The sequence below is a fragment of the Nycticebus coucang genome, chromosome 21 (genome assembly GCF_027406575.1).
Source record: "Nycticebus coucang isolate mNycCou1 chromosome 21, mNycCou1.pri, whole genome shotgun sequence".
NCBI lineage: Eukaryota > Metazoa > Chordata > Mammalia > Primates > Lorisidae > Nycticebus > Nycticebus coucang.
The window spans coordinates 3328356-3350098 of NC_069800.1; the positions used below are offsets into that span (position 1 = coordinate 3328356).

Here is a 21743-nt window from a genome sequence, read left to right on the forward strand (position 1 = left end):
GTGCCTTTAGTATGCTAACCTCCTCTCCAACATTAACATGCCTCACCCTCACAAAACTGCACACATGGTAATGTACATCCAGTTAAAAGTGGTCAAAGGCGGCCCAGAGAAGGTGAGTAGCTTTCCTGAAGTCACACAGTAGAAAAGAGGACAAGGTTTCTAACTCAGCCTGACTAAACACAAAAGTATCTTCCTACCTCACCGCCTTGATGTTCCAGCTTTTAGGCAGAGCTCTGAGGCTTTACAGCTTCCACCAACAAGCTCATGAAATAGACAGAAAATTGTTTAAGCTCTGGTTGTCTACAGACTCTTGCCTAGTCACTTGCCCAAGGCCATGGTCTGGCCAAGCTGGGGCTCAAGGTCTAGTTTTTTCAATCCTTGTCCATTTACCTCAGGACAATTCAAAAATAGTTCAGGCATAGACAGAGAGAAGAGCCTGAATTTCCCAGTCAGATATACCCCCAGATCTGCTGGTGTATCTTGGGCAAGTAACTTACCCTCTCTGGACATCAGAGCTCTCATCTGTGAAAAAGAATCCTACTCTACCAAGAAGGGTTGTTGGGAGCAACTCTCTCAGTCATTCAACAAGACCTCCTGTGTGCAAGTACACTGCCAGGACAGAAGTTCCCAAACTTTCTCAACTCACAGCGCCCTGGCTGTTGCAGAAATTTTTCACAGGTTTCCTAGGCCAAAATGCCTAACAGTTGCCATTTATTATGCAGTTAAGTTTAAACAACATAATGAGTAATTAGTAGCCATTTGGAAAAGTAATGCATAGTTTTCTTTTAGAAAAGAAAAATGAAGTTTTTCATACTTAACAACATTACTGCTACAGGGATATATGCACCTGTTGAGCCATGCAAAAATTCCCAAACTTTGGGATCAGACTGGACTCCACCACCCTAGTGTGCTTTTCCATGTTGATTTTGTCACAATTCTTGCTTTTTAGCACAGCAACCACAGAAAACCCAGCTTTGCCAAGGAGGGGCTTTATCAAAAGAAACTGTGAGCTATCAAAAGAAACTTTATCAAAAAGAACTGTGCCTCAAAGGCACCTGCAGTCCCAGCTATTTGGAAGGCTGAGGCAGGAGGATTGCTTGAGCCCAGAAGTTCGAGGTTGTTTTGAGGTAGGCTGAGGCTACAGTACTCTACTCAGGGTAACAGAGTGAGACCATGTCTAGAAAGAAAGAAAGGAGAGAGGGAGGAAGGAAGGGGAAGGGGAAGGGAAGGAAGGAAGGAAAGAAGGAAGGAAAAAGAAAGAGAGAAAGAAATGAGGGTAGATCTATCCATAAGGCCATCAGTCCAATTCACCTGAATTCTTTAGGGGGAATAGGATGGAGTCACATCAGTTACAATCACAATTGTTTATAACCAAAGACCAGTGGTTTTCAACCAGAGGCAATTCTGCTCCCCTGGGGACATCCGCCAGTATGATTTCTGGAGACATTATTGGTCACCACAACTTGCAGAGGGTGCTACTGGCACCTAGAGGGTAGGGACCACTGATGCTGCGAGGCCCAGGACAGGCTTCACTACAAAGAATTATCCAGACCAAATGTGAAGGGCATCAAGGTGGAGATAACCTGTCTCAGATGATCCTTTTTCAAAGCAAGACCACATGTCACTGCACAGTCATGTCTCAGCTGAGAATGAGGTCGTGGTCCAGCCCATTTACCAGCAGAGACATAAGGTGATTCACCCAAGGTCACACAGCAAGCTCAAACCTCCAGTTCCAAATTCAATTTACTTTCCATATCACTCTCCTGCCATCTTCTGGGCACTGAAGATGCACACAAAGGCCTTCAAGGAACTGATTCCTGACAGGGAGAAATTCCATGTGACATCCGTCTCAAAAACTCTTACTGATGGTTGGCACAACATCGAATCAGACTGACTTGAGAGCCAGAGAATCCTCAGCTTAAATCACAGCTTGGCCTTCCTGTGGGATTGTCACAAATAAGCCCCACCTGAGGGACTCAGTTTCCTCATCTGTAAAATGGGCACATGGTGTGGTAGTTAACAATAGAGTAGGTTGAACCCTATCTCTATCCCTCCCTAGCCTGTGACCTTTGACAGGTTACCCAACCGTTTTGTGCTTTCTTTGCCTCAGGTATGAAATGGGGATGATGATGATGATAATATCTGTGCCTTGGGGTTGTTCTGATAATTGAGTTTATAGACAAACAATTCAAAATAGTATCTGGCTTGGGGGATGCTCTCAGTAAATGTTGGCTATTTTGGTCTTGATTGCTCTAACCTTCAAAGATTTGGGGGAGGATTAGAAATAACATATGCAAATCGTCTAACACAGAATGGATGTTGAAATATTTTGGAAATTGATGAATAAATTAATGAAAATGATAAATCAATTTGTTAATCATGCCAAGACACCAAAGCATCGGTGCCAAGCTTTAGAATTGCCTGGAGAGTTTTAAAGAGCATACACTGGGGAACTAATTAAATGAAATTACCTTAGGGGTTGGGGGCAGAGCCAGGGCACTAGGTAACCCAGGGTGCTGTCAATATCCTCCTTTGCATACAAATCTAATAATTTATCCTTCATCTGCTTTCTGCCTTCTGAGGGCCAGGACAGTGCCTGGCACAAGACTGGTAGCAGGACATATCTGTGGAATACTCCATTAACATACTGTTGTCAAGTTACACAAAGGCAGGGGCCATGTCAGTTTTGCTTATCATTGTAAGCCCATGCCCAAGACCAGTGGTTGGCACACAGAAGATAATCAATAAATACCAGGCTATTAATTAATCTGTTAATGTATGAAAGAAAATTTCAGGGAAAATGACAAGGCAGTGGTTCCCAACCTGTCTAGCACCAGGGACCAGTTTCATAGAAGATAATTTTTCCATGGGCTGGAGTAGGGGTGGAAGTGGGGGTGGTTTGGGGGTGATTCAAGCACAGACTATATAATGAAATAATTGGACTACTCACCATGGCTGAGGATAAGTGAGCAATGGAGAACAACTGTAAATACAGATGAAGCTTCTTTCACTCAACTGTTGCTCACCTCCTGCTGTGCAGCCCAATTCCTAACAGGCCGGGGACTGGTATCAGTCTCAAGGCACAGGGTTGGGGACAGTAATATAAAGGAATCTTTTCCTGTTTATCACTGCCATCTGCTGGTTACTTTGCTGCAATGCAAGTAATATACAAGGGTTTTGTCAACTATTCACCTATTTTCTGGATATAAACACAGTACACCAAATTTGACATTTGACGTTATTTTCACAATATTTAATAAGTTGTGTGTCTAAGTTTGTCCAACAAGGTCAAGATTTCTTTTCTTTTTTTAAAGTTCAGATTAATATGATGGTATAAATGATTAGGTTACACTGTTTGTATTTGTACGATAAAGGTCAAGCTGTAGTTGAGCCCTGCACCCGGGGGTGGGCTGAATACCCTTACCTTGTGCACATTATGTGACAGCCTACCGATCTTCCCTACCTCCTCCCTCCTCACTCTTCCCCCCACTTGAATTTAGTTGTTTTTCTCTCATGTGGGGGTGTAGTTGTTTGTCTATTGGTTCATATTAGTATTTCACACTATGGATACCTGGGAATATCACAAAGCTACAGATACTGGCCTGGATGTGGAGAGAATGGAACATTTTTATACTGCTGGTGGGATTGCAAACTAATACAGCCTCCTTGGAAAGAAGTATGGAGAATCCTCAAAGAGCTAAAAGTAAACCTTCCATTTGATCCTGAAATCCCTGAAGAAGAAAAGTCCTTTTACCATAAGGACATTTGCACTAGAATATTCATCACAGTTTAATTCACAATTGCCAAGAGATGGAATCAACCCAAGTGTCCATCAACTCATGAATGGATTACACTTGGGATTTTTAAGAATCACTGTGTAGCCGGGCGTTGTGGCGGGCGCCTGTAGTCCCAGCTACTCGGGAGGCTGAGGCGAGAGAATCGCTTGAAGCCCAGGAGTTGGAGGTTGCTGTGAGCTCTGTGAGGCCACGGCACTCTACCGAGGGCCATAAAGTGAGACTCTGTCTCTACAAAAAAAAAAAATAATAATCACTGTGAAGCCACCAGTGTCCCCAAGAGGAAGCCTCCTCCACCCCAATGAGAGAGAAGGAAGTTTCTCCTCTGTGCTTCTCCAGCACAGCTATTATCTCTTTGGGTTGCAATGACTGGAAAACTGCTCCCTATTCCCCACTAGACTGACTTCTGGGTGAATAGAAACCATGGTTTTTGAATTCACCCCTCTATACCCAGTTCCCAGCTCAGTCCTGGCACAAAGGTGCTGCAGAATCTACAGGACCGGAAAAAAAAAAAAAAGTGAATTCTGGACTCTGAAAGTTCATGAACTGTGAAGTACAGAGCACGGGGCTGCATCTTCCAGGAAGGATTATATGGTGGTGCCCACCTGGCTTTAAACCTGTTCATGCCCAGATGAACATTTTTTTGCTTTATTTGGCTAAGAAAATGAGAAAAATGAGAAAAAGACTAATATTTGAAACCTGTGATTATAGAAATATTATTATGTGGGGTGAGTCTAAATTATATAGCACAATTTAAATGGAAAAATAAGTCAATAGAAATTCAACAAGTATCAAGGCAGTGGCTCTCAACCTGTGGGTTGCAACCCCCTTTTAACAATGAAAATACATTGCATCATTAGGAAGATTGAGAATCACTGTATTAGGGAAACAATAGTATAGTTGATATGAGACTAGACAGCAATTATAAAGCTCATGAAAATAATTCACGTTTATTGGGTACTCATTATATGCTGCTCTTCTCATGTTCATGAGCTAGTAAGATCCCTCATAACAGCCCTGTGAGATAGCCCATTTCACAGATGAGGAAGTTGAGGCCCAGAGAGGTTAGTTATGCTCACAGACACACAACTAGAATACAAATCCTCAGCCCTCAGACACTTGAGCTCAAGCACTTCTCCTCTGTAATCTTCCTTTAATTGAAATGATATGTGGTCTTTCAAGAACTATTTATTGGGCACCTCCTGTGTACCAGGCTACCAGGGACAGAGCAGTGAATTCACCCAGGCTGAGGACCAAAGATTTTTCTCAGAATATTTTCAGAGGAAGCTTTAGAACACAATAGTCATTGGGTCCCATTCATAATGCCGTTCATGTTTGTTATAGAAATGATGGAGGCCCCCCACTTAAAAAATAACATATCAAAACATAGACTGGAAAAAATAAAAATGAAATTCTCCCTTCCTATATCCCATCCCTACCCAGGCACACTTGCAAGTTAATCATTCCTTGCCAGCCATTTTGTGTCTCATCCAGAAACACATCATGGGGTGTTGCGTCAGAGGGGCCTGCATGATTGATTTAAGGAAGGCCTGGTGACTTGATTCTGGGCTTAGACGCAGAAGCCTGGCTTCCTCTCCAGCTTGATCTGGAGAGCCGGGGTGGGGGGTGAACTTCAAGTGTAGGGAGATCTTCATTAAATGGAAGGATTAGCCTTGATCAAATATCAGCTCAACCATTTGGAGCCTCATCTCTGGGAGTGTTTTCGAAAGAGAAATGTATACAACATCTCTGCCTGTCTCACTCAACTATTCTCACAGCCCCTCCCCTCAGATATATCAGGGGTCCCCTCCAGGCCAGAGTCTTGTGAGTTTCTCTCTCTTATAGCACCTGCTATTTTTAATTAAATTGTCCATTTACACATCTGTTTGGCCCCTTGGGTCACCCAGGCCATGAGCTCCAGAGGGCAGGAATGGTGTGTGATTCACCTCCTGACCCCTCTGTTGGATGCATTGCCATGCATGAAGTAAGCACTTATATTTTCTGAATAAATGCATGAGTGCCTGCCAGAACATATTTATGTTGTCATACAAGATACCATTCTAACTGCACAGTGACCTGGAAAGTTCCATTCCATAGTCTAACTTCTAGGCTGGTTGGATTTCCAGGGTGGGAAGAAAATAGTGAAGATGGTTACTGAAGTATACAGGAAAATCGTTCAATCTCAAGAGCAGAAGTCAGGTTTCTACTGACTCACCCATTGGAGGGTGAGTCTTATTAGTGGTGATAACTTAATACTAACACATATTCGTTCACTGATTCATTCATTTATTTTCATTGGAAACGGTGATAGGCCATTAAAATGCCTACCAGGCCAGGTAAGTGAAAGAGAATAGGGAGTGGTAGGGATTGTGGCTAAAATAAAGCACGTTCCTGGTCTAAGGGGGCACAGCCAATCATTGTCATGTGATTTTGTGAGCCCAAGATCATCCAATCTTCCAGTGTTTCAAAAGAAGCCAGAAATCTAAATTATTACTTGAAATATTCTTACCTGTCAAAGCTCAGTAACTATTCCCTTAATTTACATTGCACTAGCTAAATAGAGTCTACAGATGCATTATAGTCACACAGAAAAAAATTTGAATCGTGACCTGTCTTACACTGTGTTCTTCAAACTGTGAGTTCAGGGGGGCCAGGCATTGTATCTGTATCATTCTGTGTCTTCAGTGCTACCTATGTGCTGGCCCATAATAGCTGCTCCATAAACCCATAAACGTGTATAGACTGAATAAGTGAATGCTTTCTATGAATTAGGCATTGTGCTGGGCACTGGGGTTCCTGACATGTGCCCAGTCTGGGAAAGAGGTGCAGAGATGAGAGCCAAACCATGCTAGAAAAGATTCTGATACCATAATAGAGATATAGAGGTTTGTGCAGGTTATAGAAAAGAGTTCCAAATTGAGAGGAATTCATGCCATTGGGGGCAGATCTGGGTCTTGAGGGAATTCTTGAGATTCAAACTGCAAAATAAGATGCTTCAAACCATATGTTATTTGTTATCTTATAGTTTCTGTGGGTCAGGAAGCTGGGCACACCTTAATCGGGTCCTCTGGTGTGGGAGCTCTCACCACAGAAACCCTAGGGATGAGTCTCTTCTGAAGGTTTGACAGGGGAAGGACCCACTTCCATTCTCACTTGGTTGCTTTCAGGATTCAGTTCCTTACCAGCTGTTGGCCAGAAGCCACCCTCAGTTCCTTGTCCTTTCCATAAGTCAGTTTACAGAGTCAAAAACAATTATTTCACTGAAGAAGAGAGAATCTGCTAGAAAGACAGAAGTTACAGTTCTATGTAACATGACAGAAAAGGACATCCCATCCCCTTTGCCATATTCTGTTAGCTAGAAGCAAGCCACAGGTCCCACCCACACTCAGAAAGAGTGAGTTCCAGGAGGCAGGGGTTATTAAGAGTGTCTTAGAGCAGAAGTACCCAGCCTTTTTTGGCACCAGGAACAAGTTTCATGGGAGACAATTTTTCTATGAACTGGGTGGGGGGTGGTTCAGAATGATTCAAAAACATTACATCTCCACCTCAGATCATCAGGTTTTATATTCCCATGAGGAGCATGCAACCTAGATCCCTTGAATGCACAGTTTACAGTAGGGTCAGTGCTCTTATGAAAAGCTAACACCACTGCTGATCTAACAGGAGGCAAAACTCAGGTGTTGATGCAAGTGATGAGGAATGGCTGTAAACACAGATGAAGCTTTACTCACGCATTCGCCTGCACTTATCTCCTGCTATGCAGCCCTGGGGGTTGGGGACTGCAACTTTAGAGTATGGCTACCATATTCCCTATAGATGAATAGAAAAAGGATGTTCCAGGCAGAGGGAACAGCATGAACCAAAGCACCAAAGGGTAAAATAGTGTCATCCATCTGGCAAAATGCAACTAGTTCAATGTGAGTTAAAGATTGGTCAGAAAGGGAGGCAGGAGATGAAACAAAGCCTTAAGAGCCAAATCTAGAGAAAGTGTGTCCCCTCAAGGTACATCAGAATCATCAGACAAGATATCAGCCAGCCACCTGCTCCATGTCCTATATCAAGGATCTACAGGGTTGAGATACTGAGAAGCTGGGAAAGTACACTGGTAAGTTTGCAAAACTCCCTCAGATGTTACAGGAATATGTTGATGCAGCATGCCATTCAAAAAGTTTTACTAAACAAACTGTGGACAGAAACCCATTTCATCTTGTGTCTCTGAACTACTGATGGCAGGTGCCAGATGTGACATTTGAAGGCATGGGTCTTTTTTTTCTTTGAGACAGAGTCACACTTTGTTGCCCTCAGTAGAATGCCACAGTGTCATAGCTCACAGCAACCTCAAACGCTGTGCTCAAGTGATCCTCTTGCCTCAACCTCCCCAGTAGCTGGGACTACAGGCACCCACCACAACACCTGGCTACTTTTAGAGATGGGGTCTCACTCTTGCTCAGGCTGGTCTTGAACTCCTCTACTCAAGCAATCCAGCCACCTCATTGTCCCAGAGGGCTAGAATTTCAGGTGTGAGCCATTACACCTGTCCAGCCTGGGTCTTCTTAAGTCAAACCAAGGTCCAGAAGAAAATTATCAACTGCTTTAGGATTCAATGTAGAGAAAGTGGAACCCCTGCACACTGTTGGTAGGAATGTAAAATGCTGTGGCCATTGTGGAAAACAAGGCAGCAATTCCTCAAAAAAATAAAAATAGAATTACTATATAATCTAACCATTTCTCTCCTGGGTGTATACACAAAAGAACTGAAATAAGGGTCTCAACAAGATAAGTGTACACCCATGTTCATAGCAGCCTTATTCATAGTAGCCGAAAGGTAAATCAACCCATGTGTCCATCAGTGGATGAATGGAAACACAGTATGTGGCATATGCCTACAATGGAATAGTAGTCAGCCTTTACAAAGAAGGAAATGCAGGCACATTTGTGACATGGATGAGGCTTACAAACATTATGCTAAGTGAAATAAGCCAGTCGCAAAAGGACAAATACTGTATGATTCCCCTATATGTGGTTTCTGGAGTAGTAAATTTACAGAGACGGAAAGCAGAATGGTGGATGCCAGGGACTGAGGGGAGAGTCAAATGGGAAGTTGTTTAACACTTACAGTGTTTCAGATTTGCAAGATGAAAAGAATCCTAGAGATTGATTGTACATTGTAAATGCACATAACACTGTTTAACAGTACACCTGAAATAGTTCAGATGGGAAATTTTTTATTATGTAGATTTTACTAAAATTTAAAAAAAAATTTTTTTGAGACAGAGTGTCATTTTGTTACCCTCCAGTAGAGTAATCTGGTGTCATAGCTCACAGCAACCTCAACTCTTGGGCTCAAGCCATTCTCTTGCCTCAGCCTCCAGAGTAGCTGGGACTACAGGTACCTGCCACAACGCCTGGCCATTTTTCGAGATGGGGTCTAAGCCTTGTTAAGGCTGGTCTGTAACTCATGAGCTCAAGCAATCTGCCTGCCTCAGCCTCCCAGAGTGCTAGAATTACAGGTGTGAGCCACTGTGCCCAGCTAAAAAAAAAAATAAAAAAAAAATAATAATAAAACATATTTTAGATATTTTAGTATTTGTAGTCCTGTATGGAAAGAAGTGTTGGCTGGTTGCCTCTTCCAGATGAGTACTAAAAAAGAACTAGATTACATTCAGGGACTGGAAGGGGTTAACCATGCAGGTTCAACTGTCCAACAAGTCTTAGGCTACCAGCGACTTTGTGCCTGCAGTGAGCAAAGTAGCCAACAGATGGCAGTGTGGGCTCAATACTTGGAGGCATTTGTTGCAATGTTACTCTGTCCCAAAATCTTATCTTCGAGCTTACCTTAAAGTCTCATCTCCAGTGAGGGAAACAAACATTCAATAATTCAGCACCAACCAGTGTGGGAAGTGCTGGTGTGGAGGAAAAACTTAAAAGACTGGTAACTCAGTAGTAGGAGGCACCAAGATAGGCCTCCTGGAGGAGGAGAAATAAGGACTGCCCTGGCAGGGTAGGTGTAAAGTGAGATACAGCAAGAATATTGTGTAATTAAAGCATCCATCATTTGTTGATCAACTATAACATGCCAAGAACATCCTAAGTATTTTCTTACTTATTTTATTCAGTCATTCAAATCCATGTGAGAGAGGTCCTACTATTATTCCCATTTTGCTGATGCTGGCAGTCACTCAGCTAATAAGTAGCAGAAACCACATTTTAACCCAGATTCCACAGCCCAGTTCATTCTACCATGACCACGTGTCATCTGCACCTAAATGTGGCAGAGGGAAAGGTTGAGTTTGAGGAATAGCGAGAACTCAATGCTGGTGGGGTTGTAGAGAGATGACACTGGAAAGGCTGGCCACATTGTTTCAGACAGGCTACATATTAGTAGGACCCCACAGAGATTGGCATCATCTCATCAGAGATACTTTTGGCTTGCATTTCAGCGGAGGAGTCCCTAGCATGTGCCAATCCAGGATTGCCTGAAAATGGATATCAAATCCTATACAAGCGACTCTACCTGCCAGGACAGTCTCTCACCTTCATGTGCTATGAAGGCTTCGAGCTCATGGGTGAAGTAACCATTCGATGCATCCTAGGACAACCATCCCACTGGAATGGCCCACTGCCTGTTTGTAAAGGTAAAGAAGTCTTCTCTGCACACGGGGGCCAAGGGGCCAGAGATGTCAGGACTGGTCCCCAGGGTTTCCAAACTTGCTTTAAAAAGCTGGGCTACTGTACTTCATTAGATCTAAGATGTCACCATGATTTCATGCACTACTGAGAAAGAAAAAAATTACTGCCAATTAAACTATGACACCATATCTTCTCCTAGTTATAGCATTTCTATTTTTACCTCAAAGGAGCTTTTTCAAGCTCAGATCTTTATGTTTTGTCACACTTTTGAAAACGTTAAAATGAAAATATAAACAAAATAAATCTTCCCCACCTTCAGAGTCTTGCGTTTTGAAATCATTTTTGACTCAGAGACTTCAGAGTCCTTTCCCCCCCCCCACCCATTCAATATGGCCCGATTCCCTAAGGCAGAATTCCTCAGGAAGGTCCTTTTTTTTTTTTTTTTTTAAAGTAAAGTCTTTGGTAATAAGGGTTTGCAATTATGTGGAAGCAGGGCTTGGGACAGGGTAAGGCAAGATAGGTGTGGAAGCAAAAAAAAAAAATGTAAAGAGATCCTGAGTCCTGTGATGTACGGTCCTCCTCGAGAAACAATTACCTCCTTACATTTTGTGATCTAGACGTCTGTTTTGTATCGCCCAAGTATTGGCCCTGAGAGCCAGCCTGCTCTGACATCCGCTTAGAGAACGTGGCTTGAATATTTCCCACCTTCTGCGCCCACTCCCCGCAACCACTTGATTCCCGTAGGTTCCAAGCCCTCCCCTAGCGCTTGCAAGATGTCTCAAAGCGCTCACACTCGTTCTGCGAACGCGCGCGGGGTCTTGCTCTCCACATTTGCCCACACAGGGTCTCATGAGCGCCTCCTAGTGGCAACGATTACAACACACCGTTGATTTAAAACAGACCTCCCCCCATCCCCCACGCCCGCACCGCCCAATAGGGAAGATAGAAAAATGGGGAAATTGCACCTGAGAATCCATGAAAAAAATACTTATCATTGAAATGAAGTTGTGACCTCACAAGTGAAATTTGTATCTGTTTATCTGGGCTTTTGCAGCGTAAGGTCAGTAATAATATCCTAAATATGTTCAATGTTTTAGGCCAGGGGATCTTAACCTTGTGTGGTGTGAATACACCCTGGAGAATAGGCAAAAAGCTCTGAATTCACTTCCGGGGGGGTGCAGAAACATGAAGTTTCACATTTCTGCTTGAGGATCTCTAACTTCTGTGGATCCCTGAATGCCTTATTCATGAACCCCAGCTTTAAGACTTAAAAATACTTTTTCAGTTGGCTTTTCCATTCCTAGATATAGGTCCAAAAGAAATGAAAACTGGTATTCAGACAAACATGTGTACATTAACGTTTATGGCAGCATTATTCATAACAGCCAACAGATGGAAACAGCTTAAATGACCATCAGCTGCTGAACAAATAAGCAAAATTTTGGCATATTCATGCAACATAAAAAAGATGGGCAGCGCCTGTGGCTCAGTGAATAGGGCGCCGGCCCCATATGCCGAGGGTGGCGGGTTCGGACCCAGCCCCGGCCAAACTGCAACAGAAAAATAGCCGGGCGTTGTGGCAGGCGTTGTAGTCCCAGCTGCTCGGGAGGCTGAGGCAAGAGAATCGCGTAAGCCCAAGAGTTAGAGGTTGCTGTGAGCCGTGTGACGCCGCAGCACTCTACCCCAGGGCGGTACAGTGAGACTCTGTCTCTACAAAAAAAAAAAAAAAAGAAAGAAAGAAATATAGTACTAATATACACTACAACTTAGATGAATCGCAAAAGCTTCATGCTAAGTGAATAAAGCTGGACACAAAAGGTCAGATATCAATTTCTGTGAAATATCATATCCAGAGCAGGTAGACCCACAGAGACAGCAAACTAGTGGTTGCCCAGGGCTTACAGGTAGGAGTGGGCAGTAACCGCTTAATGAATACAGAGGATTCAAAAAAGTCAGGCCATAGTGTCCTCTGTATTTTGCTTTTTCTCTGCTTGGCAGAGTCATTTAAAAAAATAAAAGTTTTTCAAACACATGGCTCCATCTTTTTTTTCTTTTAACCGCTACCCACCAGTTCACACTATACATGTTTCTCAATGTATCAGTCTTTTTTTATCTGTTGATAAGGCTCCCAATTCTCTTCTGGGGTTTTTGTTTGTTTTGTTTCGCCAAAAACATCCTTGTACATGACTCTTGGGTGCTGGCAGTTTCCATCCTGTAGAACCTAGTTCTTAAAGCAGGCCTGATGTTGTGGCAAAGACCTGAGAATTCCAGGCTGTTGTGGATGGTGCCAGACTGTTTTCCAGAATTAGAGTGATCCACCCCCCCCCAATGGTGTGTGATAATGTCCATTTCTCTACATCCTCACCAGCACTGGAGGTTATTGATTATTTTTGAAGTTGTCAATCTGATAGGAAAATGCAAGTGCCATCAGAAAATACACAAGTAACCAAACAACAGGAAAAAGTTTTTAAATATTTAGTTTTACAGGCTGTCCCTGAAACCTCTATTTGCCATTCTGTGGCAAACCTCTTATTACTATCCCTTGAATCCCCACCAGGTGATCACTGCCCTTTACCTTCATCCACAATTATGACATAATTCCCAGCAAGTAAGTGTCTTGGGAGACCCCTATACCTTGCTGCCATATCCATTTCTACTCCAGAGGTCCTTCTCTCCCACCACCAACTCTAGAAGGAAACGACGTGGGGTCTGTGACTTTATGATCTGGATTGCAGAAGTGATTCCCTGCCAATCTGAGACCTCCCAACTAGGACGCAGGGGCCCTGGACTCCATCCTAAGTCATCTATGGACCATCTGTGTCACCATGGGGGAGCCACTCTCCCTCTCTGACCTTAGTTTCCCTTTGTATGAAATAACTGAGTGAGCCCAGATCGGTGTTTCTGAAGAAGAGTCAGTGGACTGGCCTGCTTTATCAGAATTACCTGGGGGGCTGGGGAGACCTATAGGAGTTCACCTCCAAAAATGCTACCACCTTGGCAGGTCCCAGAAAGGGCTCAGAAACCTTCATGTTAACATGTTCTCCATGGGGTCATGGACTTGGGGCTCCAGGAGATGTAAGATCCAATGCCTCCTCATTCTAAGATACTGTGGACATTCACGGGCTCCCACTACTCAACCACAGTCAAACACATGCCTTGGGTGGGTAGCATGTGCCTCAATCTTTCCATGTTCTTGATGCCAAAGCCCCAGCAATGCCTGTACTTAACTGTCTGCTTTTCAACTGCCTTTACTGTCATCACATGATGATGACAAGGACATAAATCAGAGAGTAACATTAAACAAGTCACTAATTAGGAAGTCTTAGGATTTCTGGAAGAAACGCTCCTTCTTGTTGGTATATTTTTATGCTCAGCAACTGTGATGACTTTTATTCCAAAACATGGGCTGCCAGCCCCCAGCATTTTGAACCTCCAGAGAAGTTTTACAAAAATTATAAATGAGTGAAAATAGTTTTATGTGAAATACAAAGATCCTAGTCAAATAAATGTGGGGAAAAAATGAGATTAGAAAGATTTACATAAATATAGGAGGTGCCAAAAAAGTGTATGCACAATTTAAGCAACCTTGTAAGTAAAATCGATGATTTGCAGGTAAAATCAATGTACATAGGTAACATGTCTAGGTACACTTGACCAGTAATGGTACCTTCCATTCAAAACTTGGAAAAGTAACACACACAAAAAAAACACTTAAAATATGTATACATTTTTTGGCATCCTCTATATATACCTCAAAGTAGGAAAATAGTTTGACTTCCATCTGGATTTAATAAAGATCTAGAGCCTCATGATTCATGGGGGCTTTGTCCCACATGAAAACCATGAAACAACCCTAACCACAAGAGAAAGTTGACAAGTCCCAATTTAAATCCTGCCTCCATCACTCAGAGGCTGTGTGATGACAGAGAAGTTGCTTCACTTCTCTGAACCTCTGCTCTTCTATAAAATGGGATGATAACGGTAGCACCCTAACGAAGTCACCGTGAAGGTTAGAGGAGCGAGTGTATAGAGAACAATACTGGACAGGTGGTGAGTGTTCAGGAACTACCTGCTATCACCATTTTGGCTCATGTCTTATGCATCTTATTTTCTCTTGGCAACTTATGAAGTGAATATGCCCTGACATTTCACAGACCCTAGTAGCTCAAGATAAGTAAAAGCACAGCAGTAACTTCAGCAAAGTGTGGCATGGGCTTTTGCATCTAAATTTGGGGTGGAGGGGGCTTCATTTCATGCAAACAGAGTAAGTTCACTTTACATTGACCAGTGCTTCCTGATTTCTCTTTCAGTTAATCAAGACAGTTTTGAACATGCTTTAGAAGGTGAGTTTCAGAATAATAAAAATCCAATAAATCAATCTAATCATAGAAAACAAGGACAGGCCTTTGAATATCTTCATCCAGGAGCTTAAACATAATAAATAATACATTTTGCCTGGACACTGTCAAAGATTATTTCAAAACAAATAATATCCTAAGAAGAAAAAAATAATAATGGGACTTGCAGGTCAGGGTCCTAGCTATAACCTGGAAGGGACGTGGCACCAGTTCTATACATGACAGTGACACTGATGTGAGAAAAGTTGAGAGTACACAGGAAAGAGAAAGCGTGAGGGAGACATACCACTGTTGGAAAACTTTTTGTGATGCTGTTGGGGGGAGCTGGGTCCAGGGACATCTCGCCTTCCATGCTGAGCATCTCCTGGTTTCTGGTGGGAAAAGTTTGCCCCGGCTGCATTCTATGGTCCATATTCCCCTGGGTCTTTTTTCTTCTCCAAGATACCAGTCCCTTTCCCCTTCTTCTCCTTGTTCCTGTTCTCCTTTTACTGGGAATTCCCAAGTGACCTTTACTAATGTGGACCAGATCTTTCAAACTCTCCAGGATTTTATTTTTGTTCTGTTTTCATTCTGCAGTTCTTTCCCAGAGCATTTTGTATGCCTTGTCACCTCTGTTAAATTCGGTATAAAACCATTCACCCAAGCTGAGAGATCGGAAAAAAACATACACTGTCATCTACAGTTTCATTTTTTTAATGTTGCAACCCATTAAGCAGTTTGTATAATTGTTTCTGGAGTCATCTTTAGCTTTCTGACGGTAATGAGTTCGCTCGGAAACCAGGGGCTATGTGGATTATGTTTCATCAGTCGCTCTTACTGGCAACAGACAATGTTTCCATCCACGCAGGCAGAGCCGAGTCCCTAGTATAAGGAAAGGGAAGAACATGTATCAGTCACTCCACTTGGAAAATAGAGGGCATTTCGTGTTAATCTCCACTCAGAGCATCCTTTTTCTGTCTTTTGCCAACCAATGAAGCATGAGAATATCTCAGACGGCTGCCGTTGCTCAGAGATTATGAGCACCATCGTAACATTTTGTGCTCAGGCATTTATCGCAGGTGCTAGGATTGATTTTTCAGACCTCATGAAGTGGCAGTTAATGGATTATAGATTGGTGTACAGCTAAGCTCAGTTAGATGGGACCATGGAGAATGGCAGAGGAAACCCAGAGGCCAAGTTTCTAGAAGAAATGTGGGGTTCCCCCATTCAAGCTGTGCTGGGCAAAACACACCCACTCCCCACAAACATCAGGAGGTAGCAGGAGCCTCCAAGGTCAGCCCAAAAATGTGAAGCAGTGGCCTCTGAGAATCAAAACTGGTTCTACACAGTTGGGTGTCACTGGGGTATGCAGATGTGACAGGTGTCCCAGCTGCTGTTCTGGCTGCGCACAGCCTGCTCCTGGAGAGTGTGACTCGGTAGTTCTGGGAGGCGTCCACCAGTCTGGGTGCAAGAGCTTCGCCTCTCCAGGTGAGCAGCCAGGGGTGGGAAACCCTGCTTAGAGACCTGGCGTCTGGCCCCCAGCACCACCCACCTCACGGACGTAGGGGCAATCTGACCCTGCCCACCACTCCTGAGTCTCAGGTCCAGACCCCTTCCTCTTTCCCCTCTCCAGTCCATGAAACATCCAGTAAATGTGACTTCTCAGATACTGCATTTGGGGTTTTTGCCAAGTCTTCTTTTGAATTGGATTTTAACCATATTTCAACTATGGTTCCCCCAGAAATGAGCATGGCATGATCAGGGTTCAGCAGTATTAATTCTCCTCTGCCCCTGTGGCCAGCCCACCCAAGGATGAATCTGTGCCCCATTGCAAAGAACCAGCACTCTTTCCTCCTCTAGAGATGGTTCTTGAAAATCTAAGGTTCTGTGATGCCAGCTCTTTGAGTGGTGCAGAACTGGGAAGGTGGGTGCTCACCTGGGAGCCAGGGCCCTGTGTGAGAAATGAGGATCTCATTGGCTCCTGTGTTCAGTAGCAGAAGCAGCAGCGGAGATGTCGCTGAAAGGTGGAAACATGGCCCTGGCTATCTTCATCCCAGTCCTCATCATCTCCTTACTCCTGGGAGGAGCCTACATTTACATCACAAGGTAGGGGACTGAGAGGGCTGCCAAGCACTTGGCACACTGGGGGACTGGGCAGTTCACCCACTGAGACTGAGGATCTCCACCTGCAGCTTGGGGACAGGAGCATGGGTGTGATTGTAGAGATGGTGAGATTCAACTCCACTGTATGAGATAAATATTTACACTGGGCACCTACCAGGCCTCCATGAGTGCAAAGCAGCAAGTAAGACAGACTTCAAGGAGCTTTATAGTTCAGAAAGGACATAGACGTTGCACATCGCTGGGCACAACGACTTATCCACTTCTTCATTCAAGAATTTATTCAACAAATATGAATTGACTTCCTTATTGTGCCCCAGACATTGCCCGAGATATTGAGGATCATGTAACTTGCATTTGATAAAAAAAGAAGATATTAAACTGTAACTAGGATAGCCACTAATTCATTCAAATCCACAATTATTTAATGCCTACTATATGCCAGGAAGTTTTCTGTACTCTAGAAACATTGTTTGAGAACAAAATAGAAGAAAAACTTTGTCTGCGGAGGGCTCAGGTTCTAATGGGGGAAGACAGAAAATAGGCAAAGTACATAAGAACAGCATATAGTATATTAGGAGGTGATAGATGGGGAAGAGAGGAAAGGGGGTTCTGGAACAGAAGTGGTGGTTACATTTTAAATGAGGTAAGTAGAGGAAGCCCCATTGAGAAATGACATTTGAGCAAGGACTTGAATGTGATTAGTAACCCATACAGATATGTGGGAGAGGAAGGTTTCAGGCAGAGAAACAGCATGTGCAAAGGTCCTAAGGCAGGCATGTGCCTAATATAAGTTTCTCCTGACCTCACAGGGCTCACAGTTTAGTAGAGCAAGAGGATAGTAAGTACAAAAATAAATGATGACACACCAAGATAAACCCAGTGGAGAAAAGAGATAGGCTGCAGTGTGTAACAGAGGAACTACCTTTAAATAGGTGGTCTCTGGTTTCTCTTCAGAGCAAATAAATCTTTCACCTTTTAAAATAGGTGGTCACAGAGGGCTGCTCGAAGGTGACATGGCATATAGAAGGTGCTCAATGAAAGCTCATTATTGCTGTTGTTACCCTTTAATAAGAGGGACTTGGATTACCTTACAGGTGAAAACAAATTAAGCTCCACCCCTTCCCCAGTAAGGGGAGGTCACAGGCTTTTGTTGTCGCGGCCTGGGTTACAGGTTGAGAACAATTATGATTTCTGTTTGCACCTCACTAGGATTCTCGGGGCTGTTTGCACACATCCTCATTGTCACTCATGGAGGTGCTGCTGCTTGGGAATTGGCACTGACTCTTCACGTTCTGATACCATGGTGATGCGTCTCGCAGTCAGGGAGTAACTTCTCTCTCACTCTGTCTCTCCCCCAGACGTCGCTATTACTCCAGCCTCCGCCTGCCCCTGATGTACTCCCACCACTACAGCCAGATCACTGTCGAAACCGAGTTTGATAACCCCATTTACGAGACAGGGGTGAGTTCCTTCCTCTTTGCTCTGAATGAACGCCCTCATGATGAAATCAAAGGTTTCATTTCCTTTTGCTGACAAGAGGCAAACCCAGTGGTCCTATCCCATCATCACTAAGACCCCTACAAAGATAGCTGGTGGGAGAACCCAGCTATCTTTGAAAGGAGTCAGAGCTGATGATGGGCCTCTGAGGCTCTTCATCTCAGCAGAACACTCACAGAAAGAAGGGTCTGCACCCAGAGAGGGGCCATGATGGGTCAGTCAGTGCCCAGGGGTGCAGCACTTCCACATATCCTGCTACGGTCCCCCTCCTTACTACGTTGGACATGTAGTAAGGACATGTGTGCCACATGCCTGCACCTCTGAGTGGCAGGCCCTGCGTCAGGTACTGGAGACACGGTCATCAGTCAAATAGACATCGATCCTGCTAGCAATGAGCTTACAGTCTCACAAAGGAGAAAGATATCAATGAATCAACTACTGATAATAATAATATGCACTGTGTGCTGAGTGCTTTAAATGCATCATCTCCTTAAATCTTTGCAACTCTTTGCAATAGGTTCCAACAGTATCTCTGTTTAATTATTGGGGTCACTGAGGACCAAAGATAGGAGAAGATGATTTGGCCAAGGTTGCACATGGCCAGAATGCACAGTGGCGCCAGGATGCAACCCAACCTGATGCCCTCAATCATTATGTTATCCTGCCCCACCTTGAACCTCAAAAATCAAATGTGCCAATAAATACTTGTGTTTTTATAAATCATGATTTTTTAGGACTGTGAAAAAAATGGACAGCTTTCTATGAGGGCATATTTTGGGGGACACGGGGAGAATGTTGGAGAAGACATTGTTGAGAAAGTGATGGTCAAGCTGAGATGTAGGAGGTGGGCGAAGAAGGGACCAGGGAGGAGAGAGAGCACACAGGCACATATGAGAAACACAAAGGCTGAACATGCCTTTTCAAAACCACAGACCTTCAAATTCACTAGATGGGTCATTATGAAAGTTCTGAGATACATAAAAATCAAGAAATGTGAAATCCACAGGAACAGAAACAAATGGAGCCCTCCCAGCAACACCAACAAGATAAGCAAGTTGAAACCTGCACGCGTGAATCTGAAAGGACGCGGCTGACTGTGTTTCTTGGGAGTGAAATAATGGACCGTAACACAGTCTGTCTCAAAACTTCTGTAGTGACCTACATTTAATCATCTCCCAATATTTGGGGGAAATAACCTTGACTTGTTCCTTGTCCCTGATACGTTCCCCGCATCCCACCTCCTCTGATCTCCCCTATTAATTATCTATTATCTATATTAATATCTAGTAATATCATTACTAACAATATTATTACAAATTGAGGGGCCTAGGCTCAGCACCTGTAGCACAGTGGTTACGGCACCTGCCACATAAACCAAGGTTGGTGGGTTCTAACCCACCCCAGGCCAGCTAAAACAGTGGCAACTGCAATAAAGAAAAAAAAATAGCTAGGCGTTGTGGCAGGCGCTGTGGTCCCAGCTACTTGGGAGGCTGAGGCAAGAGAATTGCTTGAGCCCAAGAGTTTGAGATTGCTGTGAGCTGTAACGCCTTGGCACTCTGGCAACATAGTGAGACTCTGACTCAAAAAAAAAAAAAATTGGGGGGCCTAAAACAATACACATTTATGATCTCATAATTTCTAGAGATCAGGAATCCAAGTACAATTTAGGTGAGTTCTCTGCATCAGGGTTCACAGGTTACATCAAAGCATCAGCTTCAGCTATGGTCTCATCTGAGGCTAGAGCAGGGAAGGAGTCACTCCCAAGTTCATGCAGTTGCTGATAGTTAGAAGAGTTCTTGCAAGTTCATGCAGTTCTTTGCAGGTGGTTAGAAGAAGGGTCTCGGTTTCTTGCAGGCTGTCATCTAGAGGCCAGCTTCGGTTCCTTTCCATGTGGGCCTCTCTCGACAGCACCTCACAGCATGGTAGTTTGCTTCTTCAAAGCAAGACAGAGAGACAAAAAGAGAAAGGAAGGAAGAGACACACCTTACAAGACAAGTCAGAATCCTGTGTCACATACACAGAAGTGACATCCTAGCACCTTAGTATTCTATTTATTGGTTGGAATCAAGTCACAGGTCCTGCACACCCTTAAGTGGAAGGTACCACACAAGGCCGTGCACCCTGCAGTGGGGGGCAGTCCACCAGAACCACCTTAGAGTCTCCCGTACCATAGATGGGACTGCACATCTGTGTTGACTCGGCAGGAACTAGAGACCTGTCGTAAAGCATGTAACAGTGACCACTTCCAGGGCTGACCGATGACTTCTTGTATTTCTCAGCTCTTTGTCCCTGGGGTCTAGAATACATTAGGCGTACTGCATAAATATTGGAGAACTCGAACTTGTTGCTGCCCACACACACACACACACACACACAGCCATCATTGCAGTGGCATGTGTTATTTTTCATTCTTGTTGCTTACTTACAAATCTTGAATAAAAGTCAGCCTGATGAAAAGAGACATGTTTCAAGACTAGACGTTATTAAAACGTCGTCAGTAGAGTAAAAGACAATCCCAAAATTCACTGGCTGAAAGCTGCAAGCATTAATTTGCTCATCAGTGTGTAGGGCAGTGATTGAAGCTAATTTCGGCTGGGTGGTAATCCTGGAACTGGCCTGCTGGTGATTCAATTCTCCTGTGTGTCCTTCACCTTTCTGTAGGGATTAAAGGCCTGCAGAACGTGTCCTGTTCATGGTGATGACAGAGGAGCAGACACAGAAAAAAGAAGCACACGTGCCCTTTTCAAGCAGCTGGCATGTGCCATTTCCCCCTAAACCATTGGCAAATGCAAGGTGGGGTCAGGGTGGAAGGGCACTGCAAAGTCACAGCCAAGGGCATGGACACAGGAAGGTGTGAAGAAATGGAACCATCAGTGTGTTACTCTACTACACAAGATGTAACAAATCTGTGCTTCTCTCTTGCAGGAAACCAGACAGTATGAGGTTTCCATCTAAAGAGAGCACGGAAGAAGGGGACTTACAGATATGAACACAAATACAACCTCCTCAAGACATCCATCCAGAGACCATGTGGCATTTGATGGAAACCCCGGAGTGTCAACTGTCTTTTCTTTAGACTCTTTCTTGAAGATTTCTTGTTTTCTTCACTGTATTTATTATATTTAAAAAAAAAAAAAGTGAAATAGGTGTGCTTTGGATGTATTGTGGCCATAGCCAAATTCATGTTACAGCCTCAATGCTGAAGGCAGGTGGAAGACTTGCAGCAGCCAAAACAGAAAACAGCAGGTCAGGTGTTTCCCATCAGTCATGCCATGCTGAGGCTGCATCAAATTGCGCCCTCTTTAGGATCCATGCCCTGAAGAGGTGTTTTTAGGACAAATCTCAGTCCCAAGATTAGGTT

At 43.8% G+C, this 21743-nt stretch overlaps 1 pseudogene; it reads left to right on the plus strand.

Moving 5' to 3' along the window:
- LOC128574182 (seizure 6-like protein) overlaps nt 1-21523 on the plus strand; it is an 82176-nt pseudogene extending 60653 nt beyond the window's left edge.
- The last annotated feature ends 220 nt before the right edge of the window (nt 21524-21743 follow it).